General features: G+C 43.0%; 4 non-coding genes and 1 pseudogene across 4 annotated transcripts; 4 read left to right on the top strand and 1 right to left on the bottom strand.

Annotated features, from left to right (window-relative positions):
* Nucleotides 1–6,101: 6,101 nt before the first annotated feature.
* On the bottom strand, nt 6,102–6,291 carry LOC140275937 (U2 spliceosomal RNA). The gene has a single exon (XR_011908637.1). It is a non-coding gene; the product is annotated as a U2 spliceosomal RNA (small nuclear RNA).
* Nucleotides 6,292–25,629: 19,338 nt separating this feature from the next.
* LOC140276002 (U2 spliceosomal RNA) lies at nt 25,630–25,820 on the top strand. Its single transcript, XR_011908695.1, has one exon. It is a non-coding gene; the product is annotated as a U2 spliceosomal RNA (small nuclear RNA).
* Nucleotides 25,821–26,230: 410 nt separating this feature from the next.
* LOC140275813 (U5 spliceosomal RNA) lies at nt 26,231–26,344 on the top strand. The gene has a single exon (XR_011908526.1). It is a non-coding gene; the product is annotated as a U5 spliceosomal RNA (small nuclear RNA).
* Nucleotides 26,345–26,619: 275 nt separating this feature from the next.
* LOC140276206 (U2 spliceosomal RNA) lies at nt 26,620–26,805 on the top strand. The gene has a single exon (XR_011908875.1). It is a non-coding gene; the product is annotated as a U2 spliceosomal RNA (small nuclear RNA).
* Nucleotides 26,806–27,263: 458 nt separating this feature from the next.
* Nucleotides 27,264–27,468, top strand: LOC140276279 (U2 spliceosomal RNA; annotated as a pseudogene).
* Nucleotides 27,469–27,602: the final 134 nt, after the last annotated feature.

Genomic DNA, 27,602 nt, shown 5'->3' with positions numbered 1-27,602 from the left:
CAAAAGAGGGAGCGGAGGTGTTCCGCTGTACGAAGGTGTGAATGTCCGACCATAGTTGGTAAAAAGCGGGTAAGAAAAGGTTAAAATACCCGACTGTACACAATCAATAGCGGGAGCGGAGTTGTTCGGCTACAAGAAGGTGTGAAAGTCCGACCATGGTTTGTAAAAAGCGGGTAAGAAAAGGTGCGAATGTCCGACAATGTATGATCAAAAGAGAGAGCGGAGGTTTTCGGATACAAGAAGGTTTGAATGTCCCACCATAGTTTGTAAAAAGCGGGTAAGAAAAGGTTCGAATGCCCGACTATACACCATCAAAAGCGGGAGCAGAGGTGTTCCGCTGTAAGACGGTGTGAATGTCCAACCATAGTTGGTAAAAAGCGGGTAAGAAAAGGTTAAAATACCCGACTGTACACAATCAATAGCGGGAGCGGAGTTGTTCGGCTACAAGAAGGTGTGAAAGTCCGACCATGGTTTGTAAAAACCGGGAAGAAAAGGCTCGAAAGCCCGACTATACACCATCAAAAAGAAGGTTTGAATGTCCATCAATAATTGCTTTAAAACAAGAAAGTAAATTTTCGAATATCAAACTGCACATGATCATAAGCGGGAGAGGAGGTGTTCGGCTGCAAGAAGGTGTGAATGTCTACCCATAATTCATGAAAAATGGGTAAAAAAAAGGTGCGAATGCCTAACAATACATTATCAAAAGCAGGTGTGAATGTCAGATCATAATTTGTAAAAAGCTGATGAGAAAGGGTGAGAATGCCCGACTATACACCATCAAATGCGGGAGCGGAGATGTTCGGCTCTGAGTAGGTGTGAATGTCCGACCATAATTGCTGAAGAATGTGTTAGAAAAGGTAAGAATGCTGGACCATACATCATCAAAAGCGGGAGAGGTGGTGTTCGGCTGCAAAAAGGTGTGACTGTTCGACTAAAGTTTGTAAAAAGTGGGTAAGACAAGGTGCGAATGCCTGACAATGTATGATCAAATGCGGGAGCGGAGGTGTTCAGCTGCAAGAAGGTCTACATGTCCATCAATAATTGCTAGAAAACATGAAAGAAACTTTTCGAAAATCAAACCGCACATGATCATAAGTGGGATAGGAGGTGTTCAGCTGCAAGGTGTGAATGTCCACCCATAATTCCTGAAAAATGGGCAAAAAAAAGGTGTGAATGCCCAACCATACATCATCAAAAGCAGGAGTGGAAGTGTTCGGCTACAAGAAGGTGTGAACGTCCAACCAAAATATGTAAAAAGAAGTTAAGAAAAGGTTCGAATATCCAACCAAACATAATCAAAAGCGGGAGCAGAGCTGTTCGACTGCAAGTAGGTGTGAATGTCAGATCATAATTTGCAAAAAGCTGATGAGAAAGGGTGAGAATGCCCGACTATACACCATCAAATGCGGGAGCGGAGTTGTTCGGCTGTGAGTAGGTGTGAATCTCCGACCATAATTGCTGAAAAATGTGTTAGAAAAGGTAAGAATGCCGGTCCATACATCATCAAAAGCGAGAGAGGTTGTGTTCGGCAACGTGGATTCATGCCAGTCACTGTAAGAAGGTACCAGAACCAGTAGATGACTTCCACCCTGACATACATCAGCCTAACCAACACGCCCGGAAGGACAAAGATAAGAGTCAGCAGTAAAAGCTGTACTCCACCGGTGTGTTAAGTGCTAGTAACCTCTGACACCGAAGATTGAAACATCCTTACTGAGACCTGCGATGAAGATGATCATACACATGCTGTGAACCATGGAAGAAACTGTTTGTTGTTTGTATTTTCTTATTTGTAACCAGCATGTGCACATTGTATCTTGATTTCACAGGAAGCAATAATACAGGGCTGCTGTATTTTTCCCTGTGTGAAAGGCCTCATTGTATGTATCTCACCAAATGATTCAAATGACTCAAAGAACTTTTTTGCTTTCAAAATTTTTCCTCTAGTGACGCTGACTTAGAGAGGCATGAAGATAATCATATTTAATTGTTCATGTTTTGATTGTTTATCATTGGACCCTTTATCACTATGATGCCTGCATTTTAAACTCACGTTGTGTGCAAATGCAGGCTGATGTTTTACAGATAAAGTTATTATTTTCCTTGTTTCTTTTGAGTTGATTAATATAATGGTATTATTATAATCAAAAGGGAGGAATGTAATGGAAAATAATTCTTATATGCATTGTATTGAGTGTTACTGTGTATAACCTGCAAATGACTGAGCTGCAAGGTACCACCCTGCCCTGTTTTCTTAAATTCCTCTTTACAATGGTGGGCTTGTTAATATGAGATAGCTGCACTTTAGGGGGGACAGGGTTAGGCTGGTATTTACGAGTGTGTCTGGGTAACCTCAACTAATGGTTGGGGAGGAAAGTTAGAAGAACAATCAACTATACCCAAAAACAGATGACGTGATGAGTGGGCAATATAACTGTGTGTTTTTGCTTCAGTGGTCAGAGCAACTCTGTATTCTGTACTGTGTTGTTCTCTCTTGCAAGATATTATTATTAAAGCCTCTTATCTCCTCAAAAGAAAATAACTGACTCCCCAAGTGCAAGTGTCAGGACAAATGATCAAACTTCTCCAAGCTTCAGTCTGCAGAGAGGTACAAGACAGGGTTGCCCACTTTCGCCCTCACTTTTTGCTATTTTCATCGAACCTTTAGCAGCTGCTATCAGACAAGATAGAAATATTAAAGGCATCCAACCCCAAAATATTGAGCATCAAATAAGTCTTTATGCTGATGATGTATTACTTTTCCTTCAGAACTCACAGACGTCTCTCACTCACACGATCACACTCATAAATAAATTCTCAGCACTTTCTGACTACTTGTGTGTAATTGGTCTAAGACCACAGTTCTGCCCATTAACTATAGGGACCAGAATATACCTGCGATCACTTTACAGTCAGGAAATATTAGATATTTAGGCATAAACATTTCCTCCAGGCTCTCAGAGCTAACAAAGCTAAATTATGTGCAATTATTAAAGACAGTAGAGGACGATCTCTCTCGTTTGAAGTCCTTACCTATATCACTTATGGGGAGAGTTACAACCATTAAAATGATGATACTACCAAAAGGTAACTATTTGTTCTCAATGATCCCCATAAAACCATCTGCTACTTGGTTTAAGTCACTAGGTTCATGCATCTCCAAATTTCTGTGGAAAAACAAACCACCACGTATTAGTTTAAAAACCTTACAGAAGACCAAGGACAGTGGTGGATTAGATTTACCTAATTTTCAGCACTATTCATAAAGTTAGTGTTAGTGTATCTGGTCTCCCTCTCGGATAGTTTCTGGCTGATGTAAAGCACTGGGCGGTCAACGCCCCGCACCTGCTGGGAAAGAACAGCCCCCGACCCCCTTCCCGATGCATCAGTCTGCAGGACAAATGGGAGAGAGGAGTTAGGTGTGTGGAGAAGAGGCTCCCCACAGAGGGTCTGCTTTACCCTCTCAAGTGACACCTGGCACTGCTTCGTCCACCGGACCGGATCAGAGGCACCTTTTCGCGAAGTTGGGAATAAATCGCCGGTAATATCCGGCCAGCCCCAAAAACCGCCTCACCTCTTTCTTGATCTTAGGTTTTGGGCAGGCTGCAATCGCTGCTGTCTTGTCTACCTGTGGACGCACCTGTCCGCCGCCCAAGTGGTACCCCAGATACCGTACCTCCCTCCATCCAACTGCACACTTCTTTGGGTTGGCCGTGAGCCCCGCCTGCCGCAGTGACTCCAGCACTGCCGCCATCTGCTGAACATGCTCCGCCTAGCTGTTGCTATGGATGATGACGTCATCCAGGTAAGCGGCAGCATACGCAGGAACTTACATCATGAAAAGCGAGATCAGAGGTGTTTGGCTGAGAGAAGGCCACAGTTTGCGATGCAATAATTAAAGGCCTCATGCCAGATGTCGCCACTGAAGTAAAGAACATTTACGTGGGATGGTGTGAGGGTCCTCGTTTGGCTGACGTTCGCCGATATGCTCGCCATGCTCATAACCAAGTTGAGACGCGTAAGACAACCAAAAGGGACAAGTGTGAAAAGGAGCTGCATTTGGCAGCCATGACCATGTATTCCGCAGTGTGTGTAAACAGAGGACGAGGCCGAAGTCGAAGACGTGGACGTGTGGGAGTGGAGGTCGAAATGGGCCACGCCAGAGCTATGATCCGAATATTTGTTTTTACTGTGGCCAGACTGGACAGCTGAAAAGTGATGAAATTGGGCAAAAGGCTGACTGAGGGTGGGAGGCAGGTTCTGGACGTCACGCGGCAGCGGAGCCTCCACTAATGGGTGATAGCACAAACACACTCACACATTTTTCCTGCTCTGTGTAGTGAAGAAACGCTTGCCGACTGTGATTCACGTAGTAAAGTTTTGCATGCTATTTCCGTCCTAGAGCAAAGATATTTCTCTCAGAATATAGGAAATTATGTTCATCAGTAGTGACGTCAGGGGAGTTTGATTGTCCTCCAAAGTTAAGTGGAAACCACGTTTACTGTATGTCTGCATCAGGCCAGGTTGTGAAGGAGAAAATGACAATGCCCATTGCGTGTTGTCACTCCCGATGAGCTCTCCTTCAAACACTCATTTTTGTTATCAGAGTTGTGTCCCATTAACCTGATGGGCTGTGATCTCATGTGTAAATTAGGCATTATTTTAACTTCTACACCAGAGGGTGTTAAGGTTATGTTACAGCCTGACAAAGTTTTCACAGCAGTGCAGTTTGATTCATCGGCACTTACATATGCTTATGAGTGGAAACTTCCCAGCTCTCCTTTTTCACAACAACACCTCCTCTCCCGCTTATGATCATGTGCGGTTTGATATTCGAAAATTTACTTTCATGTTGTAAAGCAATTATTGATGGACATTCAAACCTTCTTTTTGATGGTGTATAGTCGGGCTTTCGAGCCTTTTCTTCCCGGTTTTTACAAACCATGGTCGGACTTTCACACCTTCTTGTAGCCGAACAACTCCGCTCCCGCTATATATTGTGTACAGTCGGGTATTTTAACCTTTTCTTACCCGCTTTTTACCAACTATGGTCGGACATTCACACCGTCTTACAGCGGAACACCTCTGCTCCCGCTTTTGATGGTGTATGTTCGGGCATTCAAACCTTTTCTTACCCGCTTTTTCCAAACTATGGTCGGCTATTCACAGCTTCCTCTCCACCATACTTGTATGGTGGAATATTCACACCCACTTGCATCCGAAGACCTCCGCCCCAAATTTTATTGATATTTAGTCGGACATTCACACCTTACCCGCTTTTGGAAAACTATGGCCTTCTTGCAGCCAAACACCTCTGATCTCGCTTTTGATGATGTAAGGTTTTTACAAACTATGCTCGGACATTCAAACCTTCTTCTAGCCAAACACATCCACTCCTGCTTTTGTTGATGTATGGTTGAGCATTCAAACCTACTTGTTGCCCGCTTTTCATTAATTATGGGTGGACATTCACACCTTGTCGCAGCCAAACACCTCCGCTCCCTGTTTTGATCATGTATGGTTGGACATTCGCACCTTTTCTCACCCGCTTTTTGCAAACTATGGTCGGCCATTCACAGCTTCCTCTCCACCATACTTGTATGGTGGGATATTCACACCTACTTGCATCCGAAGACCTCCGCCCCCACTTTTGTTGATATTTAGTCGGTCATTCACACCTTACCCGTTTTCTTGCCGCCAAACACCTCTGATCTCGCTTTTGATGATGTAAGATTGGGCATTCAGACCTTGCTTCACCTGCTTTTCACCAAATATAGTCGGACATTCACACCTTCTTGCAGCCGAACACTTCCGCTCCACCTTTTAGTTTTCTATGGGGCATTCACACCTTTTTTTACACCGCATTTTATAAAAACACCACAGGAACACCGTATTGAGGCTTTGTTCTGACCGCTCATTCGGTGTCGCGTTTCTTTCAAGCAATTCTCCTGGTTAGCCCGCACTCGGCTCGCTCCCAGAGCCGTGTTAAAGTCTTCTTCGCATTCACTCTCTTTTATCAGCAGATTAAAAGAAAGTTTCATCTTAGGCTCCCTGAAACTTCCATCCTGCACCGCTGTTTGCTTTTTCACAAGAGCAGAGGAGAGCGCACCGTTCCCAGCGGCAATGCAGTACCGGGTCGATGCTTGGAGTGAACGGAGCAAGCTCCTTTTTCAACTCCTATTGATAAAAATCCATTTAATATGTAGTCTCGCATAGAGGACATATCAGACATTAAACTGATAAGAACAGATACTACACTTGATCTTAGCCAAAAGGCAGAGAAGCGATAACTGTCCACTGGTTCACGTCCGAGGGCCCTTCCTGGCACAATGCGCACTTGTAGCGGTGTTCTTTTTATGGCCATAGTGTCACTTTGCACCTCCGCCCACCCGCTGCACTGAGCACTCTTCAGCCCTTTTAAATGGTATAACTTTACACTACCACACGCTCCAGCGAGCACCATTCAAGCAACAACTTTGCACTCCAGCTTCGAACATCGGCACAGTCGCAACAAGTAAGGCGACTCTACTCAGAGAAGTCACTCTGCACAGTAACAAGATTTCTTTTGCACAGACAGAAAGGGCTTCATCCGCAAAGGTAAAGCCTGCCAAAAATAGAAACAACTCATTAGTGCTGCTCAACGTTGTACTTTGCAGTAAAAGAAAGAGCAAATCTAAAGTTTCAGGAATCCGAGAATAAGCTTACTTTCATGAGTTCTTCACGATTTCGGATTTTGCTATAAAATGCTATAAAATGAATTCCTTTTATTTTGCTATAAAATGAATTCCTTTTATAGGCAGCTGATCGGAGTTGTGGCCGTAAGGTGGTCGGTGCCTGTCGTGGCGGCAACCCTCGAACCTGCTGGTGGACACCAGTGGTGAGGGAAGCCGTCAAGCTGAAGAAGGAGTCCTATCGGGCCTTTTTGGCCAGTGGGACCCTGGAAGCAGCTTATAGGTACCGACAGGCCAGACGGGCTGCGGCTTCGGCGGTTGCTGAGGCAAAAACTCGGGCCTGGGAGGAGTTCGGTGAGACCATGGAGAACGATTTCCGGACGGCCTCGAAGAGATTCTGGTCCACCATCCGGCGTCTCAGGGGGGGGAAGCGGCTCACAGTCAACACTGTTTACAGTGGGGACGGGACTTTGCTGACCTCAACTAGGGATGTTGTGAGTCGGTGGGGGGAGTACTTCGAGGAACTCCTCAATCCTACCAACACGTGCTCGGAAGAGGCAGAGTCGGAGAGCTCGGAGACGGGGCCTCCCATTTCTGGGGCTGAGGTTGCCGAGGTGGTCAAAAAGCTCCTCGGTGGCAAGGCCCCGGGGGTGGATGAGGTCCGTCCTGAGTTTCTCAAGGCTCTGGATGTTGTAGGGCTGTCTTGGCTGACACGCCTCTGCAGCATCGCGTGGACATCGGGGACAGTGCCTCTGGAATGGCAGATTGGGGTGGTGGTCCCCCTCTTTAAAAAGGGGGACCGGAGGGTGTGTTCCAACTATAGGGGTATCACACTCCTCAGCCTCCCTGGTAAGGTCTATTCGGGGGTATTGGAGAGGAGGATCCGTCGGATAATCGAGCCTCGGATTCAGGAGATGCAGTGTGGCTTTCGTCCTGGCCGTGGAACAGTGGACCAGCTCTATACCCTCGGCAGGATCCTGGAGGGTGCATGGGAGTTCGCCCAACCAGTCTACATGTGTTTTGTGGACTTGGAGAAAACGTTCGACCGTGTCCCTCGTGGAGTCCTGTGGGGGGTGCTCCGGGAATATGGAGTGCCGGACCCCTTGATAGGGTCCGTTCGGTCTCTGTATGACCAGTGCCAGAGTTTGGTCCACATTGCCGGCAGTAAGTCGGATACGTTTCCGGTGAGAGTTGGACTCCGTCAGGGCTGCCCTTTGTCACCGATTCTGTTCCTAACTTTTATGGACAGAATTTCTAGGCGCAGCCAGGGCGTTGAGGGTGTCCGATTTGGCGACCTCAGAATCGTGTCTCTGCTTTTTGCAGATGATGTGGTTCTGTTAGCGTCGTCAGGCCGTGACCTTCAGCTCTCACTGGAGCGATTCGCAGCCGAGTGTGAAGCGGCTGGGATGAGAATCAGCACCTCCAAATCCGAGACTATGGTTCTCAGCCGGAAAAGGGTGGAATGCTCTCTCCGGGTCGGGAATGAGATCCTTCCCCAAGTGGAGGAGTTCAAGTATCTCGGGGTCTTGTTCACGAGTGAGGGACGAATGGAGCGGGAGATTGACGGGCGGATCGGTGCGGCGTCTGCAGTGTTGCGGGCTCTGCGCCGACCCGTCGTTGTGAAGAGGGAGCTGAGCCAGAAGGCGAAGCTCTCTACTTACTGGTCAATCTACGTTCCCATCCTCACCTATGGTCACGAGTTGTGGGTAGTGACCGAAAGAACAAGATCGCGAATACAAGCGGCCGAAATGGGTTTCCTCCGCAGGGTGTCTGGGCTCTCCCTTAGAGATAGGGTGAGAAGCTCAGTCATCCGGGAGGGGCTCGGAGTAGAACCGCTGCTCCTCCGCATTGAGAGGAGTCAGATGAGGTGGCTCGGGCATCTGGTTAGGATGCCCCCTGGGCGCCTCCCTGGGGAGGTGTTCCGGGCACGTCCCACTGGGAGGAGACCCCGGGGAAGACCCAGGACACGCTGGAGAGACTATGTCTCTCGGCTGGCCTGGGAACGCCTCGGGGTCCCCCCGGAAGAGCTGGAGGAAGTGGCCGGGGACAGAGACGTCTGGGTTTCTCTGCTCAAGCTGCTGCCCCCGCGACCCGACCCCCGGATAAGCGGCAGATGATGGATGGATGGATGAATTCCTTCACTCAAACTAAATTAAAACTGCTAAACCGCTAATCTGTTACATACAAGGCAGATGTCAAATTCACCGAAATAGGATCTAAGGGTTTTTGGCCAATCGAGCTGTAGCAGCTTCGGTAAAAGAGTATAAGTTGAAGAGTTTGTGAATAAAGGTGTGCGCACACATAGTGAGTTGTAGGAAAATAGGCAGGGAGCAATGCCGGCTGGGGTATATGTTCTTGTATGTTGTCTGACTGTTTGATTTGAATGTGTTGTGTAAGTGTCCTGTTGAATGTTACATGTTTGGGCTTTGACACGCTTCACTGTGGTTGTTAACTGTGTGGTGTGTCCTGAAATGTTATATGTTTGGGCTGTGTGACATGCTTAATGCTTTTCAGTAGCAACCCACTTATTCATATATAGCAACTGACAACATAAGAAGTCCGGACATACTTTGATAGTAGTTGTAGAAGTATCCTTATTGATAATAGATAAACTAATTCATAGTGATAGAACAGTAGATGAACAGGTGCCTGCACATGTCTCATGAAAATAAAATGGGTGTATGATTGCTGACGGCAGAGCAATACTGCCAAACTTATGAGTTCTTGTGGCAAACTTGATTCAGTGTCTTGACGTGTATACGCTGTTTCGCTGACTTGTCACAAGAAACAAAGTGTGTTTGATAAGATCCGACCATTTTATTACGGGAGGATCAGTATGTATGGATTCTGATGTGACTGATAAACCCATTCGTATCTTAAGCATAATCTAATACATGAGACAACGCCCTGGCACACAATCAAAAAAAAAAAAAAGAGAGAGAGCGGTTTTGTGTCCCCACAGTCCATAATGTAGAAAAGAGAGAAAAAAGCCTTTCTGATTTGGTGTGTGTGCTCACAGTGCAGAGTGTAGAGAAAAGAGAAAAGAAAGCCATTTTGGTGTCACGGGTGTTGTGACTTACACACACACATTTCTGAATTGAGAAAGGAAATTATTTTAGAGAAAGCACTAGAGTTTAGATCCCATATTTGTTGATAGGCATTCATTTAATTTTTCTTTTAATCAGTTTTAAAGTGAATACTAACTGAGAAATGAAAAAGGTGAAGAGTTTAGAAGCTTGGTTCAAGAGCAAAACTTGGTTTATGATCAGCTGAGTCTCTAAACAGAACAGCAAAGGGCTTCATCGAACATTTAAAAAGATTCAGATTGTTAGAATATCCAGAATTTATAGGAATGGTGGTGATTACTCTTATTTTCTAGAATGGAAATAACTGCACCATGTCTGTTTTATGAATTTAAGGGGCTAAAAAGTTTTGTTCTCGTTTTTCTATGATTAACCGAATGTATGTGAGAGTCCAAACAGACAGAAGGGTTACGGCCGAGCGCTGGACCTTCCAAAAAAGATGAGACAGGCTGGACCTGTGCCATACTACTTAAGACCGGCATGTGGATAACAGGTTCTTTAAACTCTCACACACACAAACTCACACACGTTCGCACACATACACCCATACACACACACATTCTTGAACTTGCTGCAAGATTAAACATTTGCATTGACTGACTCCAGCAACTCTGAGTCTCATTGAGAGACTTTTCTCAACAATTGGGTCCTCAAACCAGATCTCAACGTTTTTTCCGCTTTCCAGGGTCGGAGCTGAAACCGTGCACGGGGGAGTCCAGTACTCCTAATGAAAGACCCCCTGCTGAATTGCGGTAATTAGGGGCCAGTGTCCACTGAAAGGGGGAAACAGGGACGAGATCGTACTTTTGAATCAATGGCCAGAAGCCATTGGCAGTGCAGGCATCAACAATAATGGTGTTATTTCACCCATTAACACTTAAGGTACCTCATGCAGTGGCTGTGATATGGTTACTTAACAAAATATCTTTACCAGACATCTCTCCTACATAACAGTTCTTCTTTCACAGCCACACCTTGTTGTCGAGAGATGTGCTACACTTAATCCATCCACACTGCTACCTACCCCACAGATGGAAAGCCTCATGATTGCATGTCAGAAATAACCATCAGTGTTTTACCCAGGCCAGACTTAACTGATATACGTTATGAAAATGCAGAAATAACTATATTTATTCAACAGGTCAAGCAAAAAACCCTGATGGCACAAATGCTACAGGATTTGCAGTAGTAACAGAAACTGAAGTTTTCTTAAAACAACCACTACCAAAAAATTACTCTGTTCAAGCAGTCGAATTGGTAGCTTTAACTGAAGCTTGTAAATTAAATAACAAAAAGGTTGTTAACGTTTACACTGACAGTCAGTATGCCTTCTCAACTGTACATGTGTTAACACAGCATTGGAAAAACAGGTATGTTGACATCCACAGCTAAATGTATAAACTACAAATATTTTAGCATTATTAGATGTTATTCAATTGCCATCTACAATAGACTCGTATGAATGACCGGAAGGAAAACCATACTGCCAAAGAATTTGTTTAAATATGCTGCAGTATTGAGCCACGGACCATGTCATGTCTCAACAGGAGGGATGGAAGCAATAATGAACAAGGTTTTTACAGCATATGGTTTTACTTATTATTGAATTTTTTTTTTTAGAATAAATAAATGAATAAAGTTTTGTCTAGCAGGTCAAATATGTGCAAAATACATTCCACAGGGCAATCTAAGACCAAAACGAAGATAATTCCCTAAGCCAGTGTATCTTTTTCAACATATTTGTTTGGATTTCATTATTTCATTATTGTGTAGATTTCATTGAACTAAATTAATGTTAAGGGAAACGATTCTGCTCAGTGACAACAGATGTTTTTACCAAATGGTCTGAAATATTTCCATGTGCACAAGCAGATGCACTCTCAGTAGCAAAATCACGCGTAAAATAACTCATTTCTAGATTTGAAATTCCTGAAAAGATCTTCAGTGATAATTTGACACACTTTGTAAGCTATGTCATCTCACTGATGGCAAAGAACTTAAAATAGATCTTAGAAACCACTGTGATATAGAAGGTTTCGCTAACACATTGGAATTGTTTTACTATTTACATATGCATGTGCAGTGAAGAATTGCTTGCTGCTGATAAATGCAAAGAAGAACAGCTTACACATAGATGCTCACATATAGGCTGCTGAATGCAATGAAGACCTGCTTATCCAGTAAAGTTCAATGTCAATGTGTAATATTCAATTAGGATTTGCAAAACAGTGAAGTTAAACAATGAATGGGTCCATAGTCGGTATGAGAAGACTACAGGAATATTTACCTGGGTGTACGTTCAAACAGAGATGAGAAAATTGCGATAAATTATTGTTTGTTTGTTTGTTAGTATGTATATGAATGTTATGTGTATAAACTGGGTTGAGTTGTAGTTACTCAGTAGTGTCTCAGTGAAACAACCGACGGGGGAAGCCTTGCGGTGACAACAAAAGCAGTGTTTTACTGATCAGTCAAGTTGCTCCAGTGTACTCCATACAAACTGGTTGGCTACTGAAGGGATAGAAAATGGGGAATACTTGTTTTAAAGCAAACAAGAAAAATACATGTTTTAACGGGACCCAGACAATATTATATAGATGTCGCCACTGAAGTAAAGAACATTTACGTGGGATGGTGTGAGGGTCCTCGTTTGGCTGACGTTCGCCGATATACTCGCCATGCTCAGAACCAAGTTGAGACGCGTAAGACAACCAAAAGGGACAAGTGTGAAAAGGAGCTGCATTTGGCATCCATGACCATGTATTACGCAGTTGGTGTAAACAGAGGACGAGGCCGAAGTCGAAGACGTGGACGTGTGGGAGAGGAGGTCGAAATGGGCCACGCCAGAGCTATGATCCGAATATTTGTTTTTACTGTGGCCAGACTGGACACTGGAAGAAGGACTGTCCACAGCTGAAAAGTGATGAAATTGGGCAAAAGGCTGACTGAGGGTGGGAGGCAGGTTCTGGACGTCACGCGGCAGCGGAGCCTCCACTAATGGGTGATAGCACAAACACACTCACACATTTTTCCTGCTCTGTGTAGTGAAGCAACGCTTGCCGACTGTGATTCACGTAGTAAAGTTTTGCATGCTATTTCCGTCCTAGAGCAAAGATATTTCTCTCAGAATATAGGAACTTATGTTCATCAGTAGTGACGTCAGGGGAGTTTGATTGTCCTCCAAAGTTAAGTGGAAACCACGTTTACTGTATGTCTGCATCAGGCCAGGTTGTGAAGGAGAAAATGACAATGCCCATTGCGTGTTGTCACTCCCGATGAGCTCTCCTTCAAACACTCATTTTTGTTATCAGAGTTGTGTCCCATTAACCTGATGGGCTGTGATCTCATGTGTAAATTAGGCATTATTTTAACTTCTACACCAGAGGGTGTTAAGGTTATGTTACAGCCTGACAAAGTTTTCACAGCAGTGCAGTTTGATTCATCGGCACTTACATATGCTTATGAGTGGAAACTTCCCAGCTCTCCTTTTTCACAACAACTAGTGGAAGAAGCAAAAGCGTTAGTTTCACCCCTTTCTGATTTCATGCAACCTACTGATTTGCACTGCACATCACACATTTCTTTGGGGCCTGACAATGACTATGAGAAGAAGTGAAAAAATATGTGCGCCTACTTTATTGGCTGTGTCGCTCACTCCAGAGCACTTCGATTTTTTTAATGTTTGTGGTACTCGCCCTCACATTTCCTTGGCCAAACGTACACACTGGCAGTGACAAGGTGTGGGAGAGTTTGTTGCTACATGTCAGAAAGAAATGGAGTGGACTGTTTCACCTGCTGATCCAAATTTGATGTTTTCTGAACGATTGTCAGCATACAAAAAAACATTTTTGAGTACAATGCATTGTCAAAGAACTGTGGACTTAATTCCTACCACAGAATCACATTTTGAAGCATGTTTTTTATCTGAAACAGATTTGTCTTCGATACCCATGTTGGCTGAAGTGCCCAATGATCTTTGGGCTAAGAGCAAATATGATGTGGGGTTGATAAAAGGCTGTGAACCAGTAATTGTCACCCCTAAATCAGACTTTTGTCCATGTAAAAAACAATACCCTTTTAAGCCTGAAGCAATTAAAGGGATTAAATCTGTTTTTCAATCTTTTCAGAAAACAGGCGTTATTGTTCCTTTTGAAAATTCACCTGTGCTTACTCCATTGTTTCCTGTTAAAAAGATTAAAGATGCTGGCCAGCCAGATGAATGGCGTTTTGTACAGGACCTCCAAGCGGTGAATGCTGCAGTTCAGCCACATGCTCCTACTGTGCCCAACCCACACACTATTTTGTCTCAAATTACATCAGATGCACAGTTTTTCTCAGTGGTTGACTTGTCGCCAGTGCACCCTGATAGCCCATTTTGGTTTGCTTTTTAGTTTGAAGGGAGATCTTGGACTTTTACCCGGTTATGCCAGGGGTACTGTGAAAGTCCCACTATTTACAATGCTGCCCTCAAAGCTAGTCTGGATTAACTTCAATCAACCACAGGCTCTGCTCTTTTGCAGTATGTGGATGACATCCTTTTATGTGGTCCATCTAAACAACAGTGTGAAAAAGACAGTGAATCTGTTGAAACATCTTCCTTCTTATGGCCATAAAGCCAGCCTTTCTAAGTTACAGTTTGTACAGGACGAAGTCACCTTTTTGGGTCATGTGATTTCTAAGGATGGGCGCTCACTTTCTCCTAAACATGTTGCTGCAGTTCAGATCATTCCTAAACCGGTTACTAAAAAACAGCTTATGTCATTCTTAGGTATAACATCTTACTGCAGGAACTTTATTCCTAACTACTCTTTTCTCGAAGCTCTCTTAGGTGCTCTTATCCATGGTAAAGGCAGCTGCAGTTCTGACATGCAGCTCCAGTCAGCTGATCGTGTTCCATGGACTCCTGAGGATTAATCAGCCTTTAGTCAGCTTAAGCTGGCTCTTCAAACAGCACCAACACTTGGCATTCCAGATCCTCATAAACCTTTCATACAGGCAGTTGATGAGAAGCATGGTTGTATGACATCTGTTCTTATGCAGGAACATGGGGCAGGCAAAGGCCAGTGGCTCATTTCTCAGCAAAACTGGACTCTGTGGCTGCAGGCCTGCCTGGTTGTCTTCGTGCTGTTGCAGCTGCAGAGAAAGCTGTCCTGGCCTCCCAAGATATTGTGGGCTACGCTAATTTGACTGTTTTGGTTCCTCATGCTGTTGCCATTATTCTTCTCGAGCAGAAAACTTCACATCTTTCAACTGCTTGTTGGCTCAGATACACCTCTGTGCTCCGTGATATGCCAAATGTCACTGTTAAACGTTGTACTGTTCTGAATCCTGCTACTTTGCTTCCGACTCCTGAGGATGGGGAGCCTCATGACTGTGAAGCTGTTTTGGAACAAGTTTGTACACCCCGACCTGATCTTTTAGAGACTCCTCTTCCAAACTCTGACATGATTCTTTTTGTAGATGGATCAGCTTTGCGTGATCCAGCCACAGGTACTAACTGTGTTTGGTTTGCAGTATGTTCTTCACATGACACTTTGTTGTCTGGTTCTCTTCCTAAACATTTCTCTGCTCAAACTACTGAGCTTATTGCACTTACTGAAGCTTGTAAGTTGGCAGCTGGTAAGTCTGTCACTATTTACACAGATTCCAGATATGCTTTTGGTGTTGTTCATGATTTTGGTGCGCTGTGGAAACACAGGCATTTCCTTAAATCAGATGGTAAAACTATTCTGAACTCCAAGCAGGTTTCTGATCTTCTTGATGCGATCCTTTTGCCTACAGCAATCTCGGTCTGTAAGTGTGCGGCTCACACTAACTCAGACGATCCTGTTGCTTGTGGCAATGCCAGAGCTGATGCTGCAGCTAAGCAAGCAGCTAAATCTTTTCCTGTTTTCGCTTCCCTCTCTTTGCAGGCAGAAGACTCCCTCACAGATCTCCATGCTTTGCAAACTTTTGCCTCTGCAGATGAAATTTGGTCCTCTGGACGCATTTGGTCCTCTGTGGGTGCAACTCATACGGATGGTGTTTGGATGGGACCTGATGGTAAACCCTGTCTACCTAAACATTTTTTTCCTCATTTTTCAAAATTGACACATGGGTTGAACCATGTGTCAAAAGGGGGGATGCTGAATGCACTCACTGCTCAGTGGTTCACAAAAGGGTTCAGTTCATATGCGCAAAAATACTGTCAGTCATGTATGGTTTGTGCCACACATAATGTAGGAAAGGCATTACACACATCGCAAGTTGCACACCCTCCACCAGAGAAACCTTTTGACCATTTGATGATGGATTTTGTTGAACTCACACCAGCTGAAGGAAAGAAATATGCACTAGTAATAGTGGACGTGTTTAGTAAATGGGTTGAAGTTTCCCCTGCAAAACATGCAAACAGTAATGCAGTGACTAAAGCACTGCTAAACAGAAATCATTCCTAGATGGGGCATTCCAGAGAAGATCAGCAGTGATAATGGCACACATTTTGTAAACACTGCATTGACTGAGGTTGGTAAATTCCTGGGAATAACCTTGCGCACACATTGTGCTTATCATCCACAGAGTGGAGGTGCTGTGGAAAGAGAAAATGGTACATTAAAGTCCAAGTTAGCCAAATGTTGTGAAGAAACAGGTCTGCCATGGACAAAAGCATTACCTATTGTGCTTACCTACATGAGAATGAGAATCAGAGCTCAAGTGAATCTCAGCCCATTTGAAATTTTATTTGGCAGACCTCCTAACCTGGGATTGGGACCTGTAACCAGACCCCTCCCTTCCACAACTGTTTGTGATGATGCTATGTTGTCTTACTGTCGAAACCTTTCCACTGTTCTATCTCAAGTTTCACAGGCAGTAAAAGCAGCCCTTCCAGCCACAGAAAACACACCACTCCAACCAGATGACAGGTGGTGAAGGAACTTCGCAGGAAACATTGGAAGTCCAAACGTTGGCAAGGCCCGTTCCAGGTGCTACTGGTCACTCACACAGCTGTTAAAGTTGCAGAGAGAGCAACCTGGATTCATGCCAGTCACTGTAAGAAGGTACCAGAACCAGTAGATGACTTCCACCCTGAAATACATCAGCCTAACCAACACGCCCGGAAGGACAAAGATAAGAGTCAGCAGTAAAAGCTGTACTCCAACGGTGTGTTAAGTGCTAGTAACCTCTGACACCGAAGATTGAAACATCCTTACTGAGACCAGCGATGAAGATGATCATACACATGCTGTGAACCATGGAAGAAACTGTTTGTTGTTTGTATTTTCTTATTTGTAACCAGCATGTGCACATTGTATCTTGATTTCACAGGAAGCAATAATACAGGGCTGCTGTATTTCCCCACGACCCGAGAGACCACCAGACGCCCGAAGCCACACAGCCCCCCCCAGCACACACCCAACCGCCCAGAGCGACGGGACAGCAACCCACCACCACCACTATGTGATCAAGCTAATCAGAAGGGACCAGAGAGAATTAAATTCAGCCAATTGATGTTTTGAGGAAGCAGACATTGTTTCCATGCTAATATAATCTAAAAGAAAATTTCTAAACTGGTTAATACACAGATTGTTCTTCGCTTTCCAGTTCATGAGAATAGTTTTCTTTGCTATACATAACACTGTGAGGATCATGTGTGCTAAGCTAAATTCCACATTGATGTTGTCTAAGTCACCCAGTATGCACAGTGTGGGGCATGCAGGAATGCTACACTTTAGTCATGTTGATAGGTCCGCACAGACTTCAAGCCAGAACCTCTGGACAGGCGCACAAAACCACAAAGCGTGTGCATAATCATCAGGTGTGTTATCTGTGCAATGTGAGCAGATGTTTGAGTGTGTTAGACCCATCCTGAACATCCTTTGTCCTGTATAGTGTGTTCTATGAAGAATTTTGTATTGTATGAGCTCTAAATTAGGATTTTGAGTCATTCTGAAGGTGTTCAAACATATATGTGGCCAGAAGCTATGACTAGAACTGATGGATAAATGTGCCTCCCATTTTGAGGACGGTAGAGACATTGTGTCATCTATCTTAGACAATAATTTATATATTTTTGATAGTAGTTTTGGGGTGCAGATGCTTAGAAATTCTACTACCCTAATCGGGAGTTGTAAGTCTGGTTGGTGGAGGATATATTTCTTTGTTATTATAGACTTAAGTTGTTGATATTCTAGGAATTTATTGCTGCCTATCTCATGTTGTGATATGAGCTCATCAAATGAAATAAAATGTCCATTTTGGATTATATGTTCCAGATGTTTGATTCCTTTGATCTTCCACAGAGTAAAGTTTAGCATTTTTTTGTTTTGCAGGATGTCAGGATTGTTCCAGATGGGTGTAAGCTTACACGGGACAAGTGAAGACTTTGTTATTTTAAGAAATTCCCAACAGGCTGTCAGAGAGGTGCTGATGTTAATGCTTTTGAAACATTTGTGATTTTTTACGTTTTGACTAATAAGTGGCAGGTCAGAGATTTCCAGATTATCACACAATGCTTGTTCTATATTTATCCATGGTTCATCTATTGGGCTAGGTTTAAACCATTTTGATATATACTGTAACCTATTGGCTAAGGAATAGTGCTGAAAATTAGGTAAATCTAATCCACCACTGTCCTTGGTCTTCTGTAGGGTTTTTAAACTAATACGTGGTGGTTTGTTTTTCCACAGAAATTTGGAGATGCATGAACCTAGTGACTTAAACCAAGTAGCAGATGGTTTTATGGGGATCATTGAGAACAAATAGTTAACTTTTGGTAGTATCATCATTTTAATGGTTGTAACTCTCCCCATAAGTGATATAGGTAAGGACTTCAAACGAGAGAGATCGTCCTCTACTGTCTTTAATAATTGCACATAATTTAGCTTTGTTAGCTCTGAGAGCCTGGAGGAAATGTTTATGCCTAAATATCTAATATTTCCTGACTGTAAAGTGATCGCAGGTATATTCTGGTCCCTATAGTTAATGGGCAGAACTGTGGTCTTAGACCAATTGATAGAGTAGTCAGAAAGTGCTGAGAATTTATTTATGAGTGTGATCGTGTGAGTGAGAGATGTCTGTGAGTTCTGAAGGAAAAGTAATACATCATCAGCATAAAGACTTATTTTATGCTCAATATTTTGGGGTTGGATGCCTTTAATATTTCTATCTTGTCTGATAGCAGCTGCTAAAGGTTCGATGAAAATAGCAAAAAGTGAGGGCGAAACCCTGTCTTGTACCTCTCTGCAGACTGAAGCTTGGAGAAGTTTGATCATTTGTCCTGACACTTGCACTTGGGGAGTCAGTTATTTTCTTTTGAGGAGATAAGAGGCTTTAATAATAATATCTTGCAAGAGAGAACAACACAGTACAGAATACAGAGTTGCTCTGACCACTGAAGCAAAAACACACAGTTATATTGCCCGCTCATCACGTCATCTGTTTTTGGGTATAGTTGATTGTTCTTCTAACTTTCCTCCCCAACCATTAGTTGAGGTTACCCAGACACACTCGTAAATACCAGCCTAACCCTGTCCCCCCTAAAGTGCAGCTATCTCATAATAACAAGCCCACCATTGTAAAGAGGAATTTAAGAAAACAGGGCAGGGTGGTACCTTGCAGCTCAGTCATTTGCAGGTTATACACAGTAACACTCAATACAATGCATATAAGAATTATTTTCCATTACATTCCTCCCTTTTGATTATAATAATACCATTATATTAATCAACCCAAAAGAAACAAGGAAAATAATAACTTTATCTGTAAAACATCAGCCTGCATTTGCACACAACGTGAGTTTAAAATGCAGGCATCATAGTGATAAAGGGTCCAAAGATAAACAATCAAAACATGAACAATTAAATATGATTATCTTCATCCCTCTCTAAGTCAGCGTCACTAGAGGAAAAATTTTGAAAGCAAGAAAGTTATTTGAGTCATTTGGTCTTTTTCACACTGTTGTTTAGATGGACTACATAAAAGGATGTCATCCACATACTGCAAAAGAGCAGAGCCTGTGGTTGATTGAAGTTAATCCAGACTAGCTTTGAGGGCAGCATTGTAAATAGTGGGACTTTCACAGTACCCCTGTCATAACCGGGTAAAAGTCCAAGATCTCCCTTCAAACTAAAAAGCAAACCAAAATGGGCTATCAGGGTGCACTGGCGACAAGTCAACCACTGAGAAAAACTGTGCATCTGATGTAATTTGAGACAAAATAGTGTGTGGGTTGGGCACAGTAGGAGCATGTGGCTGAACTTTAGCATTCACCGCTTGGAGGTCCTGTACAAAACGCCATTCATCTGGCTGGCCAGCATCTTTAATCTTTTTAACAGGAAACAATGGAGTAAGCACAGGTGAATTTTCAAAAGGAACAATAACGCCTGTTTTCTGAAAAGATTGAAAAACAGGTTTAATCCCTTTAATTGCTTCAGGCTTAAAAGGGTATTGTTTTTTACATGGACAAAAGTCTGATTTAGGGGTGACAATTACTGGTTCACAGCCTTTTATCAACCCCACATCATATGTGCTCTTAGCCCAAAGATCATTGGATACTTCAGCCAACATGGGTATCGAAGACAAATCTGTTTCAGATAAAAAACATGCTTCAAAATGTGATTCTGTGGTAGGAATTAAGTCCACAGTTCTTTGACAATGCATTGTACTCAAAAATGTTTTTTTGTATGCTGACAATCGTTCAGAAAACATCAAATTTGGATCAGCAGGTGAAACAGTCCACTCCATTTCTTTCTGACATGTAGCAACAAACTCTCCCACACCTTGTCACTGCCAGTGTGTACGTTTGGCCAAGGAAATGTGAGGGCGAGTACCACAAACATTAAAAAAATCAAAGTGCTCTGGAGTCAATAAAGTAGGCGCACATATTTTTTTACTTCTTCTCATAGTCATTGTCAGGCCCCAAAGAAATGTGTGATGTGCAGTGCAAATCAGTAGGTTGCATGAAATCAGAAAGGGGTGAAACTAACGCTTTTGCTTCTTCCACTAGTTGTTGTGAAAAAGGAGAGCTGGGAAGTTTCCACTCATAAGCATATGTAAGTGCCGATGAATCAAACTGCACTGCTGTGAAAACTTTGTCAGGCTGTAACATAACCTTAACACCCTCTGGTGTAGAAGTTAAAATAATGCCTAATTTACACATGAGATCACAGCCCATCAGGTTAATGGGACACAACTCTGATAACAAAAATGAGTGTTTGAAGGAGAGCTCATCGGGAGTGACAACACGCAATGGGCATTGTCATTTTCTCCTTCACAACCTGGCCTGATGCAGACATACAGTAAACGTGGTTTCCACTTAACTTTGGAGGACAATCAAACTCCCCTGACGTCACTACTGATGAACATAATTTCCTATATTCTGAGAGAAATATCTTTGCTCTAGGACGGAAATAGCATGCAAAACTTTACTACGTGAATCACAGTCGGCAAGCGTTGCTTCACTACACAGAGCAGGAAAAATGTGTGAGTGTGTTTGTGCTATCACCCATTAGTGGAGGCTCCGCTGCCGCGTGACGTCCAGAACCTGCCTCCCACCCTCAGTCAGCCTTTTGCCCAATTTCATCACTTTTTAGCTGTGGACAGTCCTTCTTCCAGTGTCCAGTCTGGCCACAGTAAAAACAAATATTCGGATCATAGCTCTGGCGTGGCCCATTTCGACCTCCTCTCCCACACGTCCACGTCTTCGACTTCGGCCTCGTCCTCTGTTTACACCAACTGCGTAATACATGGTCATGGATGCCAAATGCAGCTCCTTTTCACACTTGTCCCTTTTGGTTGTCTTACACGTCTCAACTTGGTTCTGAGCATGGCGAGTATATCGGCGAACGTCAGCCAAACGAGGACCCTCACACCATCCCACGTAAATGTTCTTTACTTCAGTGGCGACATCTATATAATATTGTCTGGGTCCCGTTAAAACATGTATTTTTCTTGTTTGCTTTAAAACAAGTATTCCCCATTTTCTATCCCTTCAGTAGCCAACCAGTTTGTATGGAGTACACTGGAGCAACTTGACTGATCAGTAAAACACTGCTTTTGTTGTCACCGCAAGGCTTCCCCCGTCGGTTGTTTCACTGAGACACTACTGAGTAACTACAACTCAACACAGTTTATACACATAACATTCATATACATACTAACAAACAAACAAACAATAATTTATCGCAATTTTCTCATCTCTGTTTGAACGTACACCCAGGTAAATATTCCTGTAGTCTTCTCATACCGACTATGGACCCATTAATTGTTTAACTTCACTGTTTTGCAAATCCTAATTGAATATTACACATTGACATTGAACTTTACTGGATAAGCAGGTCTTCATTGCATTCAGCAGCCTATATGTGAGCATCTATGTGTAAGCTGTTCTTCTTTGCATTTATCAGCAGCAAGCAATTCTTCACTGCACATGCATATGTAAATAGTAAAACAATTCCAATGTGTTAGCGAAACCTTCTATATCACAGTGGTTTCTATGATCTATTTTAAGTTCTTTGCCATCAGTGAGATGACATAGTTTACAAAGTGTGTCAAATTATCACTGAAGATCTTTTCAGGAATTTCAAATCTAGAAATGAGTTATTTTACGCGTGATTTTGCTACTGAGAGTGCATCTGCTTGTGCACATGGAAATATTTCAGACCATTTGGTAAAAACCTCTGTTGTCACTGAGCAGAATCGTTTCCCTTAACATTAATTTAGTTCAATGAAATCTACACAATAATGAAATAATGAAATCCAAACAAATATGTTGAAAAAGATACACTGGCTTAGGGAATTATCTTCGTTTTGGTCTTAGATTGCCCTGTGGAATGTATTTTGCACATATTTGACCTGCTAGACAAAACTTTATTAATTTATTTATTCTAAAAAAAAAAATTCAATAATTAGTAAAACCATATGCTGTAAAAACCTTGTTCATTATTGCTTCCATCCCTCCTGTTGAGACATGACATGGTCCGTGGCTCAATACTGCAGCATATTTAAACAAATTCTTTGGCAGTATGGTTTTCCTTCCGGTCATTCATACGAGTCTATTGTAGATGGCAATTGAATAACATCTAATAATGCTAAAATATTTGTAGTTTATACATTTAGCTGTGGATGTCAACATACCTGTTTTTCCAATGCTGTGTTAACACATGTACAGTTGAGAAGGCATACTGACTGTCAGTGTAAACGTTAACAACCTTTTTGTTATTTAATTTACAAGCTTCAGTTAAAGCTACCAATTCGACTGCTTGAACAGAGTAATTTTTTGGTAGTGGTTGTTTTAAGAAAACTTCAGTTTCTGTTACTACTGCAAATCCTGTAGCATTTGTGCCATCAGGGTTTTTTGCTTGACCTGTTGAATAAATATAGTTATTTCTGCATTTTCATAACGTATATCAGTTAAGTCTGGCCTGGGTAAAACACTGATGGTTATTTCTGACATGCAATCATGAGGCTTTCCATCTGTGGGGTAGGTAGCAGTGTGGATGGATTAAGTGTAGCACATCTCTCGACAACAAGGTGTGGCTGTGAAAGAAGAACTGTTATGTAGGAGAGATGTCTGGTAAAGATATTTTGTTAAGTAACCATATCACAGCCACTGCATGAGGTACCTTAAGTGTTAATGGGTGAAATAACACCATTATTGTTGATGCCTGCACTGCCAATGGCTTCTGGCCATTGATTCAAAAGTACGATCTCGTCCCTTTTTCCCCCTTTCAGTGGACACTGGCCCCTAATTACCGCAATTCAGCAGGGGGTCTTTCATTAGGAGTACTGGACTCCCCCGTGCACGGTTTCAGCTCCGACCCTGGAAAGCGGAAAAAATGTTGAGATCTGGTTTGAGGACCCAATTGTTGAGAAAGGTCTCTCAATGAGACTCAGAGTTGCTGGAGTCAGTTAATGCAAATGTTTAATCTTGCAGCAAGTTCAAGAATGTGTGTGTGTGTGTGGGTGTATGTGTGCGAACGTGTGTGAGTTTGTGTGTGTGAGAGTTTAAAGAACCTGTTATCCACAGGCAGGTCTTAACTAGTATGGCACAGGTCCAGCCTGTCTCATCTTTTTTGGAAGGTCCAGTGCTCGGCCGTAACCCTTCTGTCTGTTTGGACTCTCACATACATTCGGTTAATCATAGAAAAACGAGAACAAAACTTTTTAGCCCCTTAAATTCATAAAACAGACATGGTGCAGTTATTTCCATTCTAGAAAATAAGAGTAATCACCACCATTCCTATAAATTCTGGATATTCTAACAATCTGAATCTTTTTTAAATGTTCGATGAAGCCCTTTGCTGTTCTGTTTAGAGACTCAGCTGATCATAAACCAAGTTTTGCTCTTGAACCAAGCTTCTAAACTCTTCACCTTTTTCATTTCTCAGTTAGTATTCACTTTAAAACTGATTAAAAGAAAAATTAAATGAATGCCTATCAACAAATGTGGGATCTAAACTCTAGTGCTTTCTCTAAAATAATTTCCTTTCTCAATTCAGAAATGTGTGTGTGTAAGTCACAACACCCGTGACACCAAAACGGCTTTCTTTTCTCTCTTTTCTCTACACTCTGCACTGTGAGCACACACACCAAATCAGAAAGGCTTTTTTCTCTCTTTTCTACATTATGGACTGTGGGGACAGTCCATAATGTGTGCCAGGGCGTTGTCTCACGTATTAGATTATGCTTAAGATACGAATGGGTTTATCAGTCACATCAGAATCCATACATACTGATCCTCCCGTAATAAAATGGTCGGATCTTATCAAACACACTTTGTTTCTTGTGACAAGTCAGCGAAACAGCGTATACACGTCAAGACACTGAATCAAGTTTGCCACAAGAACTCATAAGTTTGGCAGTATTGCTCTGCCGTCAGCAATCATACACCCATTTTATTTTCATGAGACATGTGCAGGCACCTGTTCATCTACTGTTCTATCACTATGAATTAGTTTATCTATTATCAATAAGGATACTTCTACAACTACTATCAAAGTATGTCCGGACTTCTTATGTTGTCAGTTGCTATATATGAATAAGTGGGTTGCTACTGAAAAGCATTAAGCATGTCACACAGCCCAAAAATATAACATTTCAGGACACACCACACAGTTAACAACCACAGTGAAGCGTGTCAAAGCCCAAACATGTAACATTCAACAGGACACTTACACAACACATTCAAATCAAACAGTCAGACAACATACAAGAACATATACCCCAGCCGGCATTGCTCCCTGCCTATTTTCCTACAACTCACTATGTGTGCGCACACCTTTATTCACAAACTCTTCAACTTATACTCTTTTACCGAAGCTGCTACAGCTTGATTGGCCAAATACCCTTAGATCCTATTTCGGTGAATTTGACATCTGCCTTGTATGTAAAAGATTAGCGGTTTAGCAGTTTTAATTTAGTTTGAGTGAAGGAATTCATTTTATAGCAAAATCCGAAATCGTGAAGAACTCATGAAAGTAAGCTTATTCTCGGATTCCTGAAACTTTAGATTTGCTCTTTCTTTTACTGCAAAGTACAACGTTGAGCAGCACTAATGAGTTGTTTCTATTTTTGGCAGGCTTTACCTTTGCGGATGAAGCCCTTTCTGTCTGTGCAAAAGAAATCTTGTTACTGTGCAGAGTGACTTCTCTGAGTAGAGTCGCCTTACTTGTTGCGACTTTGCCGATGTTCGAAGCTGGAGTGCAAAGTTGTTGCTTGAATGGTGCTCGCTGGAGCGTGTGGTAGTGTAAAGTTATACCATTTAAAAGGGCTGAAGAGTGCTCAGTGCAGCGGGTGGGCGGAGGTGCAAAGTGACACTATGGCCATAAAAAGAACACCGCTACAAGTGCGCATTGTGCCAGGAAGGGCCCTCGGACGTGAACCAGTGGACAGTTATCGCTTCTCGGCCTTTTGGCTAAGATCAAGTGTAGTATCTGTTCTTATCAGTTTAATGTCTGATATGTCCTCTATGCGAGGACTACATATTAAATGGATTTTTATCAATAGGAGTTGAAAAAGGAGCTTGCTCCGTTCACTCCAAGCATCGACCCGGTACTGCAGTGCCGCTGGGAACGGTGCGCTCTCCTCTGCTCTTGTGAAAAAGCAAACAGCGGTGCAGGATGGAAGTTTCAGGGAGCCTAAGATGAAACTTTCTTTTAATCTGCTGAGAAAAGAGGGTGAATGCGAAGCAGACTTTAACACGGCTCTGGGAGCGAGCCGAGTGCGGGCTAACCGGGACAATTGCTTGAAAGAAACGCGACACCGAATGAGCAGTCAGAACAAAGCCTCAATACGGTGTTCCCGTGTTGTTTGTGGCTGCCTTGTCTTTTGCACAGAGTAAAAGACAAGGCAGCCATCGAATAGGGCCCGATTGTTCCTACTTGGTCAGCCGAGGAGCAAGGGGGGGAGCAAGCGTCTCAACCAAGCAAAGCTCACCATGGGGAAGGTGGCTATGCCAACTAGCCTGATGCCCTGCTCCCGCAGTGATGGATAATCGTACACTGGTTTCTCTTCATAATGTACAAGTCTTTCGCCTTTTACTAAAGACTTCCGTGGAGAGCAGCACTAATGAATTGTTTCTATTTTTGGCAGGCTTTACCTTTGCGGGTGAAGCCCTTTCTGTCTGTGCAAAAGAAATCTTGTTACTGTGCAGAGTGACTTCTCTGAGTAGAGTCGCCTTACTTGTTGCGACTGTGCCGATGTTGCTTGAATGGTGCTCGCTGGAGCGTGCGGTAGTGTAAAGTTATACCATTTAAAAGGGTTGAAGAGTGCTCAGTGCAGCGGGTGGGCGGAGGTGCAAAGTGACACTATGGCCATAAAACGAACACCGCTACAAGTGCGCATTGTGCCAGGAAGGGCCCTCGGATGTGAACCAGTGGACAGATATCGCTTCTCGGCCTTTTGGCTAAGATCAAGTGTAGTATCTGTACTTATCAGTTTAATATGTGATATGTCTATGCAAGGACTACATATTAAATGGATTTTTATCAATAGGATTTGAAAAAGGAACGGTGCGCTCTCCTCTGCTCTTGTGAAAAAGCAAACAGCGGTGCAGGATGGAAGTTTCTTTTAATCTGCTGAGAAAAGAGAGTGAATGCGAAGCAGACTTTAACACGGCTCTGGGAGCGAGCCGAGTGCGGGCTAACCAGGAGAATTGCTTGAAAGAAACGCGACACCGAATGAGCGGTCAGAACAAAATCTCAATACGGTGTTCCTGTGGTGTTTTTATAAAATGCGGTGTAAAAAAGGTGTGAATGCCCCATAGAAAACTAAAAGGTGGAGCGGAAGTGTTCGGCTGCAAGAAGGTGTGAATGTCCGACTATATTTGGTGAAAAGCAGGTGAAGCAAGGTCTGAATGCCTTAACCTTTTCTTACCCGCTTTTTACCAACTATGGTCGGACATTCGCAGCATCTTACAGCCGAACACCACCTCTCTAGCTTTTGATGATGTATGGTTGGGCATTCGCACCTTTTCTTACCCATTTTTGAGGAATTATGGGTGGACATTCACACCTTCTTGCAGCTGAACACCTCTTCTCCCACTTATGATCATGTGCGGTTGGATATTCGAAAAATGTTTGAGTATCTGTACTTATCAGTTTAATATGTGATATGTCTATGCAAGGACTACATATTAAATGGATTTTTATCAATAGGAGTTGAAAAAGGAGCTTGCTCCGTTCACTCAAAGCATCGACCCGGTACTGCAGTACTGTCCCCACAGTCCATAATGTAGAAAAGAGAGAAAAAAGCCTTCCTGATTTGGTGTGTGTGCTCACAGTGCAGAGTGTAGAGAAAAGAGAGAAAAGAAAGCCGTTTTGGTGTCACGGGTGTTGTGACTTACACACACACATTTCTGAATTGAGAA

The sequence above is a fragment of the Leuresthes tenuis genome, unplaced genomic scaffold (genome assembly GCF_036924035.1).
Source record: "Leuresthes tenuis unplaced genomic scaffold, fLeuTen1.0.hap1 SCAF_18, whole genome shotgun sequence".
Taxonomy (NCBI): Eukaryota; Metazoa; Chordata; class Actinopteri; order Atheriniformes; family Atherinopsidae; genus Leuresthes; species Leuresthes tenuis.
This window is presented reverse-complemented; position numbering and strand designations above follow the sequence as displayed.